General features: G+C 46.6%; 1 protein-coding gene and 1 non-coding gene across 2 annotated transcripts in view; one reads left to right on the top strand and one right to left on the bottom strand.

Moving 5' to 3' along the window:
• Window positions 1-20339, top strand: part of LRP11 (LDL receptor related protein 11) — a 62119-nt gene that overhangs the window by 3802 nt on the left and 37978 nt on the right. The window lies entirely within an intron of this gene.
• LOC119924684 lies at window positions 14094-14257 on the bottom strand. The gene has a single exon (XR_005449381.1). It is a non-coding gene; the product is annotated as a small nucleolar RNA SNORA73 family (small nucleolar RNA).

The following is a 20339-nucleotide window of genomic DNA, read 5'->3' on the forward strand; positions in this document are numbered from 1 at the left end:
TACCGAATTTGCACTTTCCAAGCACTTACTACAGTGCTCTGCACACAGTCAGTGTGCCATCAATATGATTCGATGAATGAATGAATAACCACCATCATCATCATCCTCATGTCTTGCACTCAATACATACTGTGGAATGAATGAATGAATGAATAACCACTATCATCATCATCATCATCACCATGTCTTGCACTCAATACATGCGATTGAATGAATGAATCACCACTATCATCATCATCATGTGTTCTAGACTGTGAGCCCGTGGGGGGGGGGGGGGGGGGGGGGGGGGGGGGAGAGAGACTGTCTCTGTTACCGAATTGCACTTTCCAAGTGCTTACTACAGTGCTCTGCACACAGTCGGCACTCCATCAATACAATTCGCTGAATAAATGAATAACCACCATCATCATCCTCATGTCTTGCACTCAATACATACTGTGGAATGAATGAATGAATGAATACCCACCATCATCATCATCATCATCATCCTCATGTCTTGAGCTCAATACATACTGTAGAATGAATGAATGAATGAATGAATGAATGAATGAATGACCACCATCATCCTCCTCATGTCTTGCACTCAATACATACTGTGGAATGAATGAATGAATAGCCGCTATCATCATCATCATCATGTCTTGTGCTCAATACATACAATTGAATGAACGAATGAATGAATGAATCACCACTATCATCATCATCATCATGTGTTCTAGACTGTGGACCCGTCAGGGCGAGAGACTGTCTCAATTACCGAATTGCACTTTCCAAGCACTAACTACTGTGCTGCACACAGTCGGCACTCCATCAATACGATTCGATGAATGAATGAATGAATGAATGAATGAATAACTGCTATCATCATCATCATCATGTCTTGTACTCAGTACATACTGTGGAATGAATGAATGAATAACCACTATTATCATCATCATTATGTCTTGCACTCAGTACATACTGTGGAATGAATGAATGAATAACCACTATCATCATCATCATCATCATGTCTTGCGCTCAATACATGCGATTGAATGAATGAATGAATGAATCACCACTATCATTATCATCATCATCATCATCATCATCATCATCATCGTCATCATCATCATGTGTTCTAGACTGTGAGCCTGTTGGGCGGTAGAGACTATATTACCGAATTGCACTTTCCAAGCGCTTACTACAATGCTCTGCACACAGTCAGTGCGCCATCAATACGATTCGATGAATGAATGAATAACCGTCCTCATCCTCATCCTCATGTCTTGCACTCAATACATACTGTGGAATGAATGAATGAATAACCACTATCATCATCATCATCATCATGTCTTGCACTCAATACATACGGTTGAATGAATGAATGAATGAATGAATCACCACTATCATAATCATCATGTGTTCCAGACTGTGAGCCCGTCGGGGGGTTGCAGGGGGAGAGACGGTTTCTATTACTGAACTGCGCTTTCCAAGCGCTCACTACAGTGCTCTGCACACCGTCAGCGCTCCATCAATATGATGGAATGAATGAATCACCACTATCATCATCATCATCATCACCATCATGTCTTCTAGACTGTGAGCCCGTTGGTGGGGGAGGGACCATCTCCGACTGTTACCGATTTGTACTTCCTCAGCGCTTACTACAGCGCCCTGCACACAGTCAGCGCTCCATCAATACGATTTGATGGTGAATGAATAACCACTATCATCATCATCATCCTCATGTCTTCTAGCCTGTGAGCCTGTCGTTGGGGAGGGACTGTCTCTACCTATTACCAAATTGTACTTTCCAAGCGCTTAGTACAGTGCTCTGCACGCGGTAAGTGCTCAATAAATGCGATTGAATGAATAACCACTATCATCATCATCATCATCAACATCATCATGTCTTCTAGTCTGAGCCTATTGTTGGGTAGGGACTGCCTCTGTTGCCAACTTATACTTCCCAAGCGCTTAGTACAGTGCTCTGCACACAGTAACCGCTCAATTAATACGATTGAATGAATGAATGAATCATCATCATGTCTCGCACTCAATGCATACGATGGAATGAATGAATGAATAACCACTATCATCACCATCATGTCTTCTAGGCTGTGTGCCCGTTGTTGGGGAGGGACTGTCTCTGTTGCCGAATTGTACTTTCCAAGCGCTTAGTACAGTGCTCAGCACACAGTCAGCGCTCAATACATGCGATGGGATGAATGAATGAATGAATAACCACTGTCATCATCATCATCACATCTTGCGCTCAGTACATATGATGGAATGAATGAATGACTAACCACTATCATCATCATGTCGTCTAGACCGCCAGCCTGTTGTTGGGCAGGGATTGTCTCTATCTGTTGCCGAATGGTATTCATTCATTCATTCAATCGTATTTATTGAGCACTTACTGTGTGCAGAGCACTATACTGAGCGCTTGGGAAGTACAAGTTGGCAACATACAGAGACGGTCCCTACCCAACAGCGGGCTCACAGTCTAGGAGGGGGAGACAGACAACAAAACAAAACATGTGGACAGGTGTCAAGTCATCAGAATAAATAGAAGTAAAGCTAGATGGACATCATTAAGAAAATAAATAGAAGAGTAAATATGTAGAAGTAAAATAAATAGAGTAATAAATCTGTACAAACATATGCAGATGCTGTGGGGAGGGGAAGGAGGTAGGGTTGGGGGGTGGGGAGGAGGAGAGGAAAAAGGGGGCTCAGTCTGGGAAGGCCTCCTGGAGGAGGTGAGCTCTCAGCAGGGCTTTGAAGGGAGGAAGAGAGCTAGTTTGGCGGATGTGCGGAGAGAGGGCATTTCAGGCCGGGGGGAGGACGTGGGCCGGGGATCGACAGCGGGACAGGCGAGAACGAGAAAGTAATGTACTTTCTAAGAACATTACTTTCTAAGCGCTTAGTACAGCACTCTGCACACAGTAAGCGCTCAATAAATACAGTTTGATGAATGAATGAATTGCCCCGACCGCCTACTATGTGCACAGAGCTCGACTAAACCCTTGGCAGGTTAATAATACTAAGGGATGCAGCGTGGCTGGGTGGAAGGAGCAGGGGTCAGAGGTCGTGGGTTCTAATCCTGGCTCCGCCACTTGTCAGTTGTGCAACTTTGAGCCAGTCGCTTCACTTCTCTGGGCCTCAGTGACCTCATCTGGAAAATGGGGATGAAGACTGTGAGCCCCACGTGGGGCAACCTGATCACCTTGTATCTATCCCAGCATTTAGAACAGTGCTTGGCACACAGTAAGTGCTTAACAAATACCATCATCATCATTACTATTATCATCCAGCGCTTAGAACGGTGCCCAGCGCTTAGAACAGTGCTTTTCACGTAGTAAGCGCTTAACAAATACCATCATCATTATTATTATTATCATTATTATCATTATTATAAATGCTTACTCGGTGCCAGGCACTGTACTAAGCACTGGGGTGAATACTTAACGCCAAGTTTTAGGTAATCTATGTTCCTGATGCTTTGTCTGCTCTCCTCTTCGTTGCTCTTTTTTTTGCTGCCGGTACTTGTTAGGTGCTTATTACGTGCACATCTATTGGGGTAGATGCAAGCTAATCATCATCAATTGTATTTATTGAGCGCTTACTTCCCAAGCGCTTGGGAAGTACAAATTGGCAACATATAGAGACAGTCCCTACCCAACAGTGGGCTCACAGTCTAAAAGACTAAAAGACACAGTCTAATCAGGTTGGACACAGTCCCTGTCCCACGTGGGGTTCACAGTCTCCATCCCCATTTTCCAGTTGCGATAACTGAGGCCCGGAGAAGTGAAGTGACTCGCCCAGGGTCACACCGCAGACAAGTGGCGGAGGCGGGATGAGAACCCACGAACTTCTGAGTCCCAGGCCCGTGTTCAAGCTACTCCGTCATGCCGCTCCCCCTACCCCGCCGCAGAGTTGGCAGGCCCGTTCCCCGCCCCTACCTAGCCTCCAGCCTAAAACGGGAGACAGAGGGGCCTTGGGCAAGCCACGTCACTTCTCTGGGCCTCAGTGACCTCATCTGTAAAATGGGGATCGAGACTGTGAGCCCACAGGGGGACAAGTCGATTAGCTTGCATCTACCCCAGTGCTTAGAACAGTGCCTGGCCCATAGTAAGTGCTTAACAAATACCTGTGACTTAGTGGCAAGAGCGGGGGCTTGAGAGTCAGAGGACCTGGGTTCTAATGCCGTTTTCGCCACTTGTCTGCTGTGTGACCTTGGGCAAGCCACTTCACTTCTCTGGGCCTGGAATGCCCTCCCTCCGCCCATCCGCCAAGCTAGCTCTCTTCCTCCCTTCAAGGCCCTACTGAGAGCTCACCTCCTCCAGGAGGCCTTCCCACACTGAGCCCCTTCCTCCCTCTCCCCCTCGTCCCCCTCTCCATCCCCTCCATCTTACTTCCCTTCCCCACAGCACCTGTATATATGTATATATGTTTGTACATATTTATTACTCTATTTATTTGTTTATTTATTTTACTTGTACATATCTATTCTATTTATTTTATTTTGTTAGTATGTTTGGTTTTATTCTCTGTCTCCCCCTTTTAGACTGTGAGCCCACTGTTGGGTAGGGACTGTCTCTAGATGTTGCCAACCTGTACTCCCCAAGCGCTTAGTCCAGTGCTCTGCACACGGTAAGCGCTCAATAAATACGATTGATTGATTGATTGATTGGGTCTCAGTGACCTCATCTGTAAAATGGAGATTAAGACTGTGAGCCCCAAGGGGGGACAACTCATTACCTTGTATCTACCCTAGTGCTTAGAACAGCACTCGACACACAGTAAGCGCTTCAACAAATACCATCATTGTCATCATTATTATTATTATTATCATGTAAGAGGTAATGTATGATTTGAAGCTGTACTTATTATTATCATGTAAGAGGTAATGTATGATTTAAAGCTGTACCTTCAGTGCTGTGGGGGTGGAGGGAGCCGTGATTTTCCTCTGTTAGGGCCTAGCTCTCCAGTCTTGGCTACCAGCTGCTAATCTGCTGCTTATCTTCTCAGTTGGTTGCATAACCTCCCTGCTCCTATTTAGTCAATGGTATTTATCATCATCATCATCATCAATCGTATTTATTGAGCGCTTACTGTGTGCAGAGCACTGTACTAAGCGCTTGGGAAGTACAAATTGGCAACACATAGAGACAGTCCCGGCCCAACAGTGGGCTCACTGTGTGCAGAGCACTGGACTAAGTTCTTGGGAGAATACAATGCAACCCTAAGCCGACGCAATCCCTGCCCACCCTGAGCTTACAGTCTAGCGGGGGAGACGGACATCAGTAAGAAATAAATACATTACAGATGGGGACATACGTCTGGTGGGGCTGGGAGGGGGGATGAATGAAGGGAGCAAGTCAAGAGGACGCAGAAGGGAGTGGGAGAAGAGGAAAGGAGGGCTTAGTCAGGGAAGGCTTCTTGGAGGAGATGGGCCTTCCATAAGTTTTCTCCTCCACCAGGCCGGGAAAGGCTGGCGAGGGCGACGGGGTTCTCCCTAGGTTTCAAACTGGGGCTGGGTCATAACCACGTTAACCCTGAAAAGAAGGGTAGGGACCGTCTCTATATGTTGCCGACTTGTACTTCCCAAGCGCTTAGTACAGTGCTCTGCACGTAGTAAGTGCTCAATAAATACGATAGAATGAATGAATGAAATACAACTCTTTGGGTGTGGTACCTGAACTCGTTTTTGTAGTTTTTAACAGCTGGGCTACGACGACAGAGGCAAGTTTTCTGATTTAAGCAAGGTAACCCTGTGAGGTATTGTAATCTGGGCCATTCGCCCTGGGACTGTTGCAATCAATCACACTTATTGAGCACTTACTGTGCGCTGTACACTATTCCAAGCACGTGGAAGAGTGCAACACAACAGAGTTGATAGATATGTTCCCTGCCCACAAGGGGGTTACAGGCTGGGTCGGGACTGTCTCTATATGTTGCCAACTTGTACTTCCCAAGCGCTTAGTTCAGTGCTCTACACAAAGTAAGCGCTCAATAAATACGATTGATTGATTGATTGATCCCCCCATCAGCGTTTTCTTAACGCGAATCTTCAACTCCACTGGCCGGTGCATTTTAATAATGATGGTATTTGTTAAGCGCCTACTATGTGCCAAGCACTGTTCTAAGCGCTGGGGAGGTTACAAGGTGATCAGGTTGTCCCACGGGGGGCTCACAGTTTTTATCCCCGTTTTACAGAAGAGGGAACTGAGGCACAGAGAAGTGAAGTGACTTGCCCAAAGTCACACAGCTGACAGTTGGCGGAGTCAGGATTTGAACCCGCGACCTCTGACTCCAAACGTGCTCTTTCCACTGAGCCACGCAGAGGATAGAAGGCAGCACTTTAGGAAGGACAATAAAGATAAAGAGTTGTGGTATTCATTCATTCATTCATTCATTCAATCGTATTTATTGAGCGCATACTGTGTGCAGAGCACTGTACTAAGCGCTTGGGAAGTCCAAGTTGGCAACATATAGAGACGGTCCCTACCCAACAGTGGGCTCGTGTTAAGCACTATGAACCAAGCACTGTACTGGGGTAGATAGGGAATAATCACGTGGAACACAGCCCCAGACCTACAGGGCGCTCATCATCATCAATCGTATTTATTGAGCGCTTACTATGTGCAGAGCACTGTACTAAGCGCTTGGGAAGTACAAATTGGCAACATATAGAGACAGTCCCTACCCAACAGTGGGCTCACAGTCTGAGGAGGAGGAGGGAAAACAGGTATTTGATCCCATTTTACAGATGAGGAAATTTAGGCCCAGAAAAGTTGTGACTTTCTTATCAGCTGGTCATCAGAGCCGGATTAGAAGCCAGGTTTCATGATTCCCAGGCCCCTATTCTTTTGCCAACGCAAGACTGACTCCGTTTGAGTCCAGCGAACTTACGTTTTCTATTGTAAGTAGTTTCAGAGAATGGATGCTGTTTTGGATCATAATAAGAGTCGTTCTACCGACTACCTTGCCCTTTAAAAAATTCTTGAAAATGATGCTCCTCAATCAATCAATCAATCAATCGTATTTATTGAGCGTTTACTGTGTGCAGAGCACTGTACTAAGCGCTTGGGAAGTACAAGTTGGCAACATATAGAGACAGTCCCTACCCAACAGTGGGCTCACAGTCTAAAAGAGTGGGCTCACAGTCCTAAAGAGGTTTAGTTTGTAATTTGCACATTCGGGGACCTGGAGAGGTCATGGGTTTGAATCCCGGCTCCCAGCCGTGGCTGCCACTGGGGCTGGCTGAGAAGCAGTGTGGCTCAGTGGAAAAAGCTCGGGCTTTGGAACCGGAGGTCATGGGTTCAAATCCCGGCTCTGCCGCTTGTCAGCTGTGTGACCTTGGGCAAGTCACTTCACTTCTCTGGGTCTCAGTTCCCTCATCTGTAAAATGACTAAGACTGTGAGCCCCACGTGGGACAACCTCGATCACCTTGTATCCCCCGCCAGCGCTTAGAACAGTGCTTGGCACATAGTAAGCGCTTATCAAATACCACTATTATTATTCTTATTACCCTTAAAATACCAATAACCACTATCATTATTATTATTATTATTATTATTATTATTATTATTATAACCCTTAAAATACCAATGCTGAAATTGTGGTGATTCAGAACGTTGAAGGCACAGTCTGGGCTGAGTCAGAATCAGTTAGTAGCATCAAGACCCAGAAACATCCAGAAAAATTAGGGCAGGAAGATACCAGTTAATGGATTTCAAAGGAACTCAAGTCTGGTTCCTTGCTAGGCCTGGCAGAGGGAAAAGAGAATGCACAAAGCAACCTCAGCTGATTTGATAGGAGAGGAGGGGACTGGATGGGATTTTGAGAGATCTCCCCAGTCTGTCTCTCTTCCCTCAGGCATAATTAGTAATAATAATAATAATAATAATAATAATAATAATAATAGTATTTGTTAAGCGCTTGCTATGTGCCAAGCCCTGTTCTAAGCGCTGAAGTGGCCACAGGCAAATCGGATTGGACACAGTGTCCCTGTCCCCCTTGGGGCTCACAGTCGCAATCCCCACTTTACAGATGAGGGAACTGAGGCCCGGAGAAATGAAGTGACTTGCCCAAAGTCACACAGCAGACAAGTGGTGGAGCCGGGATTAGAACCCATGACCTCCTCACAGTTTTTAGACTGCGAGCCCACTGTTGGGTAGGGACTGTCTCTATATGTTGCCAATTTGTACTTCCCAAGCGCTTAGTACAGTGCTCTGCACATAGTAAGCGCGCAATAAATACGATTGATGATGATGATGACCTCCTGACTTTCAGGCCCATGCTGTATCCACTACGCCATGCGGCTTCTCACTTATAATAATGGCATTTGTTAAGCGCTTACTATGTGCCAGGCCCTGTTCTAAGCTCTGGGGAGGATACAAGGTGATCAGATTGTCCCACGTGGGGCTCACAGTCTTCACCCCCATTTTACAGATGAGGGAATGGAGGCCCAGAGAAGTGAAGTAATAATAATAATAATGGCATTTATTAAGTGCTTACTATGTGCAAAGCACTGTTTTAAGCGCTGGGGAAGTTACAGGGTGAACAGGTTGTCCCACTGGGAGCTCACAGTCTTAGTCCCCATTTTGCAGATGAGGGAACTGAGGCACAAGGAAGTTAAGTGACGCGTCCAAAGTCCTACAGCTGACATTTGGTGGAGCCGGGATTTGAACCCAGGACCTCTGACTCCTAAGCCTGGGCTCTTTCCACTGAGCCACGCTGCTTCTCCCAATTGACCCTGCACTTGCATGATCTCAGGCAAAAGAGAACCTAACTTTAATGATCTCTCAAATCAGATTCCCTTTTAGACTGTGAGCCCACTGTTGGGTAGGGACCGTCTCTATATGTTGCCAACCTGGACGTCCCACGCGCTTAGTACAGTGCTCCGCACACAGTAAGCGCTCAATAAATACGATTGATTGATTGATTGATTCCCTAAGGAATTCTTTAAACGTTGGAGTGGACCTTGATTCTTTTATCCGATCCAAATCTCTCCTCCTTAAATTTAAGCCTCTCGCTCGGTTCTCAGTGGAGAGGCGGAGCAGTTGATTTCCACCCCTGACGGACTGTTGCAATCCTTCTTATTTTTGAAGACTTCCCTGAATGAAAACGTCCCCCGTCTTGTCGTTGCGTGGAGTTCCCGTAACCTTTCATCGTCGGCCTTAAGTTTCGACCCCCTTAAAACCATCTGGAGGCTCTTACTCCTCTGTAGAAGTGTCCGGTGCAGCCCTGAGCCCAGGGCCTCGCTCGTTGACAGGGTCATCCTGAAGAGCCCACTGTTGGGTAGGGACCGTCTCTATATGTTGCCAACTTGTACTTCCCAAGCGCTTAGTACAGTGTTCTGCACACAGTAAGCGCTCAATAAATACGATTGATAGTGATGATGATTGATGAAGGGTAGAGGGTCCGTGGGACCTCTGCCATCCCTGAAACCCCGGAGGCAAGCAAAGCTTTCTTCGGGGGTGAGGGTGCCCAGCCAGCCCTCGAGGAAGATGGCAGACACGTCATTTGGGGCTTGGTGTATGTATATATGGTTGTACATATTTATTACTCTATTTATTTATTTTACATGTACATATCTATCCTATTTATTTTATTTTGTTGGTATGTTCGGTTTTGTTCTCTGTCTCCCCCTTTTAGACTGTGAGCCCACTGTTGGGCTCACATCAGGCAGAAACTCCTCACCCTGGGCTTCAAGGCTGTCCATCCCCTCGCCCCCTCCTACCTCACCTCCCTCCTCTCCTTCTCCAGCCCAGCCCGCACCCTCCGCTCCTCCACCGCTAATCTCCTCACCGTACCTCGTTCTCGCCTGTCCCACCATCGACCCCCGGCCCACGTCCTCCCCCGGGCCTGGAATGCCCTCCCACTGCCCCTCCGCCAAGCTAGCTCGCTTCCTTCCTTCAAGGCCCTGCTGAGAGCTCACCTCCTCCAGGAGGCCTTCCCAGACTGAGCCCCTTCCTTCCTCTCCCCCTCGTCCCCCTCTCCATCCCCCCATCTTACCTCCTTCCCTTCCCCACAGCACCTGTATATATGTATATATGGTTGTACATATTTATTACTCTATTTATTTATTTATTTATTTATTTTACTTGTACATTTCTATCCTATTTATTTTATTTTGTTGGTATGTTTGGTTCTGTTCTCTGTCTCCTCCTTTTAGACTGTGAGCCCGCTGTTGGGTAGGGACTGTCTCTATGTGTTGCCAATTTGTACTTCCCAAGCGCTTAGTACAGTGCTCTGCACATAGTAAGCGCTCAATAAATACGATTGATTGATTGATTGATTGATTGTTGGGTAGAGACTGTCACTATGTGTTGCCGATTTGTACTTCCCAAGCGCTTAGTACAGTGCTCTGCACATAGTAAGCGCTCAATAAATACGATTGATGATGATGATGATGATGGTGTGGAGGAAGACGATAGAAGTGGGATTGCGGGTAATGGTGACCAAAGAGACAGCAGGCGGGCTTCTAGACTGTGAGCCCACTGTTGGGTAGGGAGCGTCTCTATATGTTGCCGACTTGGACTTCCCAAGCGCTTAGTACAGTGCTCTGCACACAGTCAGTGCTCAATAAATACGATTGATTGATTGATTGATGGATTGATTGATTGATTGATTGATTGACCGTGGGCAGGAGTGGAAAACACAGCCGTCCCCCCCGCCCAGCCTGGCCCCATATGAGCAAGGGCAATGCCTCCCTGTTCAATCAATCAATCAATCAATCAGTCGTATCTATTGAGTGCTTACTGTGTGCAGAGCACTGTACTAAGCGCTTGGGAAGTACAAGTCGGCAACACATAGAGACAGTCCCTACCCAACAGCGGGCTCACAGTCGAGAATGGGGAGACAGAGAACAAAACCAAACATACTAACAAAATAAAATAAATAGAATAGATATGTACAAGTAAGATAAATAAATAAATAAATAAATAGAGTAATAAATATGTACAAACATATATACATATGTACAGGTGCTGTGGGGAAGGGAAGGAGGTAAGATGGGGGGGATGGAGAGGGGGACGAGGGGGAGAGGAAGGCAGGAGGTGAGCTCTCAGTAGGGCCTTGAAGGGCAACTGTTCCGCACAATCGTTTCAACATGGCCCTCCGACTCTAGATAGGTTCAGCGGAAAGCCATCAATCAGTCGTATGTATTGAGCGCTTACTGTGTGCAGAGCCCTGTGCTAAGTCATCATCAGTCATATTTATTGAGCGCTTACTATGTGCAGAGCACTGTACTAAGCGCTTGGGAAGTACAAATTGGCAACACCCAGAGACAGTCCCTACCCAACAGCGGGCTCACAGTCTAGAAGGGGGAGACAGAGAACAAAACCAAACATACTAACAAACATGCTAAGTGCATAGGAGAATGCAGTGCTGCCGAGTTGGTAGACACATTCCTGCCCACAAGGAGCTTACACTCTAGAGGGGAAGACGGACATCAGTATAAATGAGGGATACGTATGTAAGTGCTGCGGCAGTGAGGGTTGGGTGAATAAAGGATGCAAGTCCATGTGTAAGGGTGACCCAGAAGCGAAGGCTTAGAGAAGCAGCGTGGCTCAGTGGAAAGAGCCCGGGCTTTGGAGTCGGAGGTCATGGGTTCAAATCCCGGCTCTGCCACTTATCAGCTGGGTGACTTTGGGGAAGTCACTTCACTTCTCTGGGCCTCAGTTCCCTCATCTGTAAAATGGGGATTAAGACTGTGAGCCCCCCCGTGGGACAACCCGATCACCTTGTAACCTCCCCAGTGCTTAGAACAGTGCTTTGCACATAGTAAGCGCTTAATGAATTCCATCATTATTATTCTTATTAATGGGAGAAGAGGAAATGAGGGCTTAATCGGGGAAGGCCTCCTGGAGGAGGTGTGCTTTTAATTAGCCTTTGAAGGTGGGGAGAATGTCTGTATCTTGTGTCGGACGCGAAGAGGGAGGGAATTCCGGGCCAGAGGCTTGATGTGGGTGAGAAGTCAGCAGTGAGATGGAGGAGATCGAGGTACGGTGAGTCGGCTGTGCTCTGCACACAATAAGCGCTCAATAAATACGAGTGAATCAATTGGAGGAGCGAAGTGCGCTGGTTGGGTTGTAGTCTGAATTCAGAGAGCTAGGATAAGGAGCACGGTGTTGAGTGCTTTCAGGTCCATGGGCAAGTGTTTGATGTGGAGGTGGAGGGGAGACAGTAACAATTGTTCCAGGGATCCTGCACCTCACAGAAGATGGGCCATCAAGGGGGAAGGAAGGGAACACAAGGGTCATGAGTCTGACCATTGTTCATGCAGTGTGGCTCAGTGGAAAGAGCCCAGGCTTTGGAGTCAGAGTTCATGGGTTCAAATCCCGGCTCCACCAATTGTCTACTGTGTGACTTTGGGCAAGTCACCTAACTTCCCTGTGCCTCAGTTCCCTCATCTGTAAAATGGGGATGAAGACTGTGAGCCCCCCGTGGGACAACCTGATCACCTTATATCCTCCCCCCGCGCTTAGAACAGTGCTTTGCACATAGTAAGTGCTTAATAAATGCCATTATTATTATTGTTATGCCTTCTTCCTGCTACCCTGCATTGTGGCCCCTCTCCAGGATACTGCTAACCAGAAGGGTCAGTGAAACAACAGTGAGGTTGACCCAGGAGAGCAGGGGAAAGATTTAAGGACAGGATTTACACTCTTTTTAGCTGCCCCCTCGCCTTTGCATCCCGGCATTGGTAAATTACCCTGAGCTGCTCCTAGAGGGTATCCTGCTTGTTTAATAATACTAATAATAATGTTGGTATTTGTTAAATGCTTCTATGTGCCAAGCACTTTTCTAAGTGCTGGGGTAGATACAAGGTAATCAAGTTGCCCCAGGTGGGGCTCACAGTTTTCATCCCCATTTTACAGATGAGGTAACTGAGGCTCAGAGAAGTTAAGTGACTTGCCCAAAATCACACAGCTGACAAGTGGCAGAGCTGGGAATAGAACCCATGACCCCTGACTCCCAAGCCTGGGCTCTTTCCACTAAGCCATGAGAGCTGACCGGTGTGGAGTAGAAGAGGAGAAGCACTTAGTACAGTGCTCTGCACACAGTAAGTGCTCAATAAATACGATTGATGAGGAGAACCCTCTCACAGCTCCTAAAGACCACACTCTGCACCCTAGAATTATACTGCTGTTTCAGGAGCAGTTTGCTACTTACTCACTCAATCCCAATCAATAGTAACTTCTCCTTGGATCTCTTCCTGCTAACCTTGCACACAGCCTTAGTTTGGGGTAGTGTGCCTGGCTTCCTCAGTCACATGATAATAATGATTATAGTAATGATGATGGTATTTGTTAAGCGCCTAGCATGTGCCAAGCACTGTACTAAGCACTGGGGTGGATACAAGCAAATTAGATTGGATGCTGGCCCTGTCCCATGTGGGGCTCACGGTCTCGATCCTCATTTTACAGATGAGGTAACTGAGGCACAGAGTAGTTAAGTGCCCAAGGTCACACAGCAGCCAAGCGGTGGAGCTGGGATGGGAACCCTTGACCTTCTGACTTGCAGGCTCGTGCTCTGTCCACTATGCCATGCTGCTTCCCATATTCCATGCTGCTTCCCATATTCCATGCTGCTTCCCATATACCATGCTGCGTCCCATATACCATGCTGCTTCCCGTATTCCATGCTGCTTCCCATATACCATGCTACTTCCCATGAACCTGAACACGAACCTGCCTGAGCCCTTACTTGTTTTCATTCTGCTTTTTTCCTGACCACCCCTCCAAATGGCCAAAGACATTTTTAATTCTGTTTTCATTTTCATTCATTCATTCAATCGTATTTATTGACCGCTTACTGTGTGCGAGCACTGTACTGAGCGCTTGGGAAGTGCAAATCGGCAGCGTATAGAGACGGTCCCTACCCAACAATGGGCTCACAGTCTAGAAGGGTCCCAAGCTAGCCTCTCATTGCAAGATTCAGTTCTCACCCACCTGCTAGAAGTCACACGGTGTCTCCAACCTTTCAGGAGCCCTGAGAAAAGCAATGGGAGTTTAGCATCCCCAACCTCCATTCTTGTGCAAAAGTCTCCCGTCATGCAGTCAGTCCGACCCCTCAGGCCCAACTTGAGCGGAGGAAAGCCTGTATCCTGCATGGTTTCTCTCCTCTGTCATGGCCCTGGGGCTCAGAGAGGCAGTAGGAATATGCAGGCACAGACATGAGGCTTGGCTTGGTCTCCAACAGCGCAGAACGGGACTGTACGTCACGAGAGTTCCCCCTTCTAGACTGTGAGCCTGCTGTTGGGTAGGGACTGTATCTATGTGTTGCCGACTTGTACTTCCCAAGCACTTAGTACAGTGCTCTGCACACAGTAAGTGCTCAATAAATACGATTGATTGATTGAGGCAAACCCTACGCTCCCATACGCCGCTTGGATAGAGCCGGGGAGGGTGACGACCCTCCCCGGGTTTTCCCACAAGCTCCCCATCCTCCAGGATATTCTTTTCTATTTTCATCAGGTGATTTCCCCCTCTTTGCTTCACCAATTTATGTATAGAACACCCACCTGTGGTCAATAATAATTGTTACTAGTATGGTATTAAGAGCTGCTTCTACGCCAATACACCACACTAAATGTCGAAGGAGATTGAAGATAATCATGTCAGACAGTCCCTCGTCCCCCACAGGCCTCAGTCTAAGAGGTCGGGTGAGTAGATGTCTCATTCCCATTCTACAGATGAGGAAAATGAGGCACGGCGAGGTTAAACGGCTTGCCCCAAATCCCACAGCAAGCCATTGGCAGAACTAGGACCCTGAATTTCTGACTTCCATCCCCATGCTGTTTTCTCTTATCTTTACAGTAATTCAATTGCAAACCTAACAGAGATCTCTAGCCCACAGCTGTTCCGTCTGAGGCCTTCCTCACCGTAGCAGGAGGAGGTACGGCCTTGTCTCTCTGTCCCTGCCTCCTGCCACTGTTCAGAGTCTGAACTGGCACTACCATTTTGACCACATGAGCAAGAATTAGAGGGCTGCCACCATGATCCAATTTCTTTATTCATCTCTTAAATGCCCGTCTAGCACAGTGTGTTGTGGAACGGGTTGAGAAAGGTTTACTTGTTCACATCCTCCCCCACCCCCCGCCAGAAGATTCCATATACAGTAATTACTTGCCCGCACGCATAATGACTTAAAAACATTTTCTTTCAACGCACGTAAAAATTAAGCAGGATTTAGGGAAGGAAGTATAATAATTTTTTAAAAGTTTGTGTTTTATCAATTGCAAAAGATCTGAAGTAGTTAAAAAATTTTCCAAAGCACAGAAGCCTCAATTTGTTTGAAGCTTTAAACGAATCAAATGTTCTGTATTTTTTTTTCAGCTATGGTCTTGTCTGTACTTCTTATTGTATGCTCCCAAGATCCTAATACAGTGCTTTGCACAGAGGTTCTAAATATCAATGAGTGAATTGCTCTTCCGTGGAAATTTTAAGCTCCTAGAAAAGAACACAAGCCTGGTAGTCGGAGGAGCTGGGTTCTAATCCTTATTCCACTGCTTACCGGCTGCGTGACCTTGGGCAAGTCACTTAACTTCTCTGGGCCTCAAGTTCCCTCAGGGGAATCTGTAAAATGGTGAGCCCTCTGTAGGTCCTATTTCCCACGTTTCTACCCCAGTGCTTAGAAGCGCTTCATACCTACTAAGCACTTAACAACCGCAATTATTATCAATCAGTTAATCAGTTGTACTTACTGAGTGCTCACTATTTGCAGAGCACTGTACTAAGCACTTGGGAGCGTGCAATGCAACAGAATCAGCAAACACATTCTCTGCTCGTAACAAGCTTAAAGTCTAAAGGGGGAGACAGACATTTAATAGTATTAATTATTATGATTAAGAGAGCAGGGATCATGTCTTCCAACCCTATTATACATTCCCAAGAGCTTAGCACAGTACTCGACAAATAATAAATGCTCAGTCAATACCGATGGATTGAATGAAGTTAGGAGCACCTGCAAGTCATGAAGTCTGCCTGCACACCACAGTGTGGCTTGTGCAGTTTGTTCATTTTATTCACTTACACCTGTGGCTCAGTAGAAAGAGCCCGGGCTTTGGAGTCAGAGGTCATGAGTTCAAACCCCAGCTCCGCCAACTGTCAGCTGTGTGACTTTGGGCAAGTCACTTAACTTCTCTGGGCCTCAGTTACCTCATCTGCAAAATGGGGATTAAGAATGTGAGCCCCCCGTGGGACTACCTGATCACCTTGTAACCTCCCCAGTGCGTAGAACAGTGCTTTGCACATAGTAAGTGCTTAATAAATGCCGTTATTATTTATTACTATTACGTGACGTGATGTTGAAAGGAGCTGGAAGTAAGGACTGCATGGAAGCAGAAAGTGGTACTGTTTTCCTATTCGGTTTTATTCAGATTCTAATGTTCCCTAGGGGTCAAGAACAGGGAATCAAACTCTGTTTTTTTTTTTCCCAACTCATTTCCTCTTCAGCAGGACACAGTGCATCTTTGAAATTTTACAATCCATAAAAAACACATCATAAAAATGTATCCATGATGCAAATTTTAGGTAGCGTCGATTTATAGCAACTCTCAAAAATCAATTAACATTTTTATAAAATGATTAACCTACCAAAACTATTTGGGAACAAAGTGTAATGTAACAGCTGTCACTTCTGCTCAACAGTGATTCTGTTCAAGTGAATATTTGGTAGAAAACAAACATCCCTGTTTATACATTTTAATAATGCAAATTATAATTTTCAAGTCCTTCTCATATTCAACAATGGTCAAAACACAGTTGGTTATGGTATCGAGTGCCAAGCGCTCTGTGGAAACCACTAAAGTTGATACAAGATCATCAGAAAAATAGACATAGTTCCTACGCCACATGGGGTTCAGAGGCTAAGAGGTGGAGAGAGCCAGGGTCTTACTCCCATTTTACAGATGAGGAAACTGAAGCCCAGTTAAATGCCGTGCCCGCGGATCACATCAAGTTAATGGCTGAGCTAAGACTGCTCCAGGCCCATGTTCTTTCCGTTGCCTTTGTCGTTTCGCTTTTTAAACTTAACCCTGTCATGATTCTAGATAGATTGAAGATGATGATTTTCTTTATAATGTCATTTTCCTGGAATTGAAATAGAATTGATGATGGTACTTGTTAAACGCTTACTATGTGCCAAGCACTGTCCTCAGCGCTGGGGGGGATACAAGGTAATCAGGTTGTCCCACGTGGGGCTCACAGTCTTAATTCCCATTTTACAGATGAGGTTACTGAGGCCCAGAGAAGTTAAGTGACTTGCCCAAAGTCAGCCAGCTGACATGTGGTGGAGTCAGAATTAGAACCCATGACTTCTGACTCCCAAGCCCGGGCTCTTTCCACTGAGCCACGCTGCTTACAGGACTCTGCTTACTCAGACAGGTCAGCCATCAATTAGATGTTAAAAACCAGGAAGGAATGGAGTCTGATTTTCTGTTTTAAGATTTTGGTGCATTTTGGCTTGTATCAAGCTCATCAGAAAAATAATTTTGTTCTCCAAAGAAGTAGTGTTATTAGTTTATACTAACAAGTTGAGCATTTTAGAGTTCCTCTCCTTTTTCCATTTTAATACTTTTTTTTTTACTTAGCCCATTGGCATTTGATCATTTTTAATAGGGTTACTGGGAAGATGGGTTTTCAGCAGACAAATCAGTCATTTCAGTCTGGTTCGTCAGTTAATCAGAAAATTTTAAGAAGACTTTGTTCTGTAGTTAAGCGAAAGTATGGCCCACCCTTTTTCTTGGCTTCACCCTCCTTCCCTCTCCCCGCCCTCCATCATTTTATTTGTGAAATTATAAAACTTGAGCATCGCTAACGTCATTTGTAAGTCATGTCTTTTGGGGTTTCAAGTTGCTACTTCTGAAGGAGACCACAATAATATACGGTAGTAGAATTGAAGTTCAAGTAATCAGTTCTCCCAGAATGGAAGGGCTATGCTAGTCAATGGTATTGATTCATTCATTCAAACAATCATATTTATTGAGTGCTTACTGTGGGCAAAGCACTGTACTAAGTGCTCTGGAGGGTATAATATAACAGATAGACCCTGAGTGCTTACTGTGTGCAGAACACTGTGCTAAGTGCTTGGGAGAGTACAGTATAACATAGTTGATAGGTACATTCCCTCCCCAAAGTGAGCTTACAGTCTAGAAGGGGAGAAAGATATTGATATAAATAAATTATGGATCTGTACATAAGTTCTTACAAAACCCTGCATTAAGGACACTGGCAGTGTCATGCTCACCGTGTCCAATTTTCTGGGGCACGTGCACTGCCATTCCTTCCAGAACCTCATCAGGGGATGTCCAGAGAGGTGCACGTTGTTGGAAGAACCTCTTCTAAAATTGAGCCGTCCCATTCTATCCAAAACGCCGGTGAAAACACACATGATGGAAGGCGTCATTTATAATACAAAACCTTACGCCTCATTTTCAACAAAGCTTGTCTTGTCGTATGCCGTTCAGTCGTCTCCGACCTTTAGCGACACTATGGACACATCTCTCCCAGAAATCCCCCCTCTCCATCGGCAGTCGTTCTGGTAGTGTATCCTTAGAGTTTTCTGGGTAAAAATCTGGAAGTGATTTACCACTGCCGCCATCCGCGCATTAAATTTGAGTCTCCACCCTCGAATGTCTCCCATGCCGCTGCTGCCCAGCATGGGTGAGTTTTGACTTGTAGCCCATTACCTTCCACTCGCTAGCCACTGGCCAAGCTAGGAATGGAATGGGTAAGGCCTCTGCTTGACTCTCCCCCTCCCGTAGCCAAGAGTGGTAGAGGACTGGAAACTCCCCAGGTGCGGCCCTGAGGGGCTAACAAAGTCCCTCCAACTTATCGTGTCCCCGCTTCAGGACTTATAAGTCGGCATGTGATAGGAGAAGGAGTCTGATTTTCCCTGCGAAAGGGAGGGCATGCAACAGGTGGTGAGAAGCCCTGCCGGACTGGAACTCCTTGAGGGCAGGGATTGTGACTGCCAACTGGACTGTATGCTCCCAAGCACTTAGTCCAAGGCTCTGGACACAGTAAGTGCTCAATAAATCCCATAGCTGGATTGACTGGCGATAGAATGGTGGGCTGGGCCTCAGGAGGGGTGGCTAATGGGGGTACTCAACTGTCAGCTCGCTGTGGGCAGGGATTGTGCTCCCAAGCACTTAGTACAAGGCTCTGGACACAGTAAGTGCTCAATAAATCCCATAGATGGATTGACTGGTGATAGAATGGTGGGCTGGGCCTCAGGAAGGGTGGCTAATGGGGGTACTCGACTGTCAGCTCGCTGTGGGCAGGGATTGTGCTCCCAAGCACTTAGTACAAGGCTCTGGACACAGTAAGTGCTCAATAAATCCCATAGATGGATTGATTGGTGATAGAATGTGGGCTGGGCCTCAGGAGGGGTGGCTAATGGGGGTACTCAACTGTCAGCTCGCTGTGGGCAGGGATTGTGCTCCCAAGCACTTAGTACAAGGCTCTGGACACAGTAAGTGCTCAATAAATCCCATAGATGGATTGACTGGTGATAGAATGGTGGGCTGGGCCTCAGGAGGGGTGGCTAATGGGGGTACTCGACTGTCAGCTCGCTGTGGGCAGGGATTGTGCTCCCAAGCACTTAGTACAAGGCTCTGGACACAGTAAGTGCTCAATAAATCCCATAGATGGATTGACTGGCGATAGAATGGTGGGCTGGCCCTCAGGAGGGGTGGCTAATGGGGGTACTCAACTGTCAGCTCGCTGTGGGCAGGGATTGTGCTCCCAAGCACTTAGTACAAGGCTCTGGACACAGTAAGTGCTCAATAAATCCCATAGATGGATTGATTGGTGATAGAATGTGGGCTGGCCCTCAGGAGGGGTGGCTAATGGGGATACTCAACTGTCAGCTCACTGTGGGGAGGATTATGTCTGATGTTATACTGTACCTTCCCAAGTGCTTAGTACAGTGCTTTGCACCCAGTCAGTGATCAATAAAAACGATTGAATGAATGAATGAATGAATACCAGACAGCTTGGAAGCTACGGGCATGTTACATTAGGTATGTTACATAGGTGGGTAATGGAACCAAATGGTGTCAAAAGGACACACGAAAATGTTCTTTGTGGAAATCTGTCCCCAGGGGGGATCCCCGAGTTTCCCTCTCCATTCCAGAACCACTGCATTCCCCTCCCAGGCCCCTGAAGCGTGGGCACCACTTCCAGGCTACGGGACTCTGGAGCAAGAGCCAAAGTGAGGGGAGGCTAATGCTGACTCTGGAAGTGCCAGGCGTGATGGCATCCAGTGCCCAGACTGTGAGCCCGTTGTTGGGTAGGGATTATCTCTAGCTGTTGCTGAATTGTAATACTTTCCAAGAGCT

This window comes from Tachyglossus aculeatus, chromosome 2, assembly GCF_015852505.1.
Source record: "Tachyglossus aculeatus isolate mTacAcu1 chromosome 2, mTacAcu1.pri, whole genome shotgun sequence".
NCBI classification, from domain to species: domain Eukaryota; kingdom Metazoa; phylum Chordata; class Mammalia; order Monotremata; family Tachyglossidae; genus Tachyglossus; species Tachyglossus aculeatus.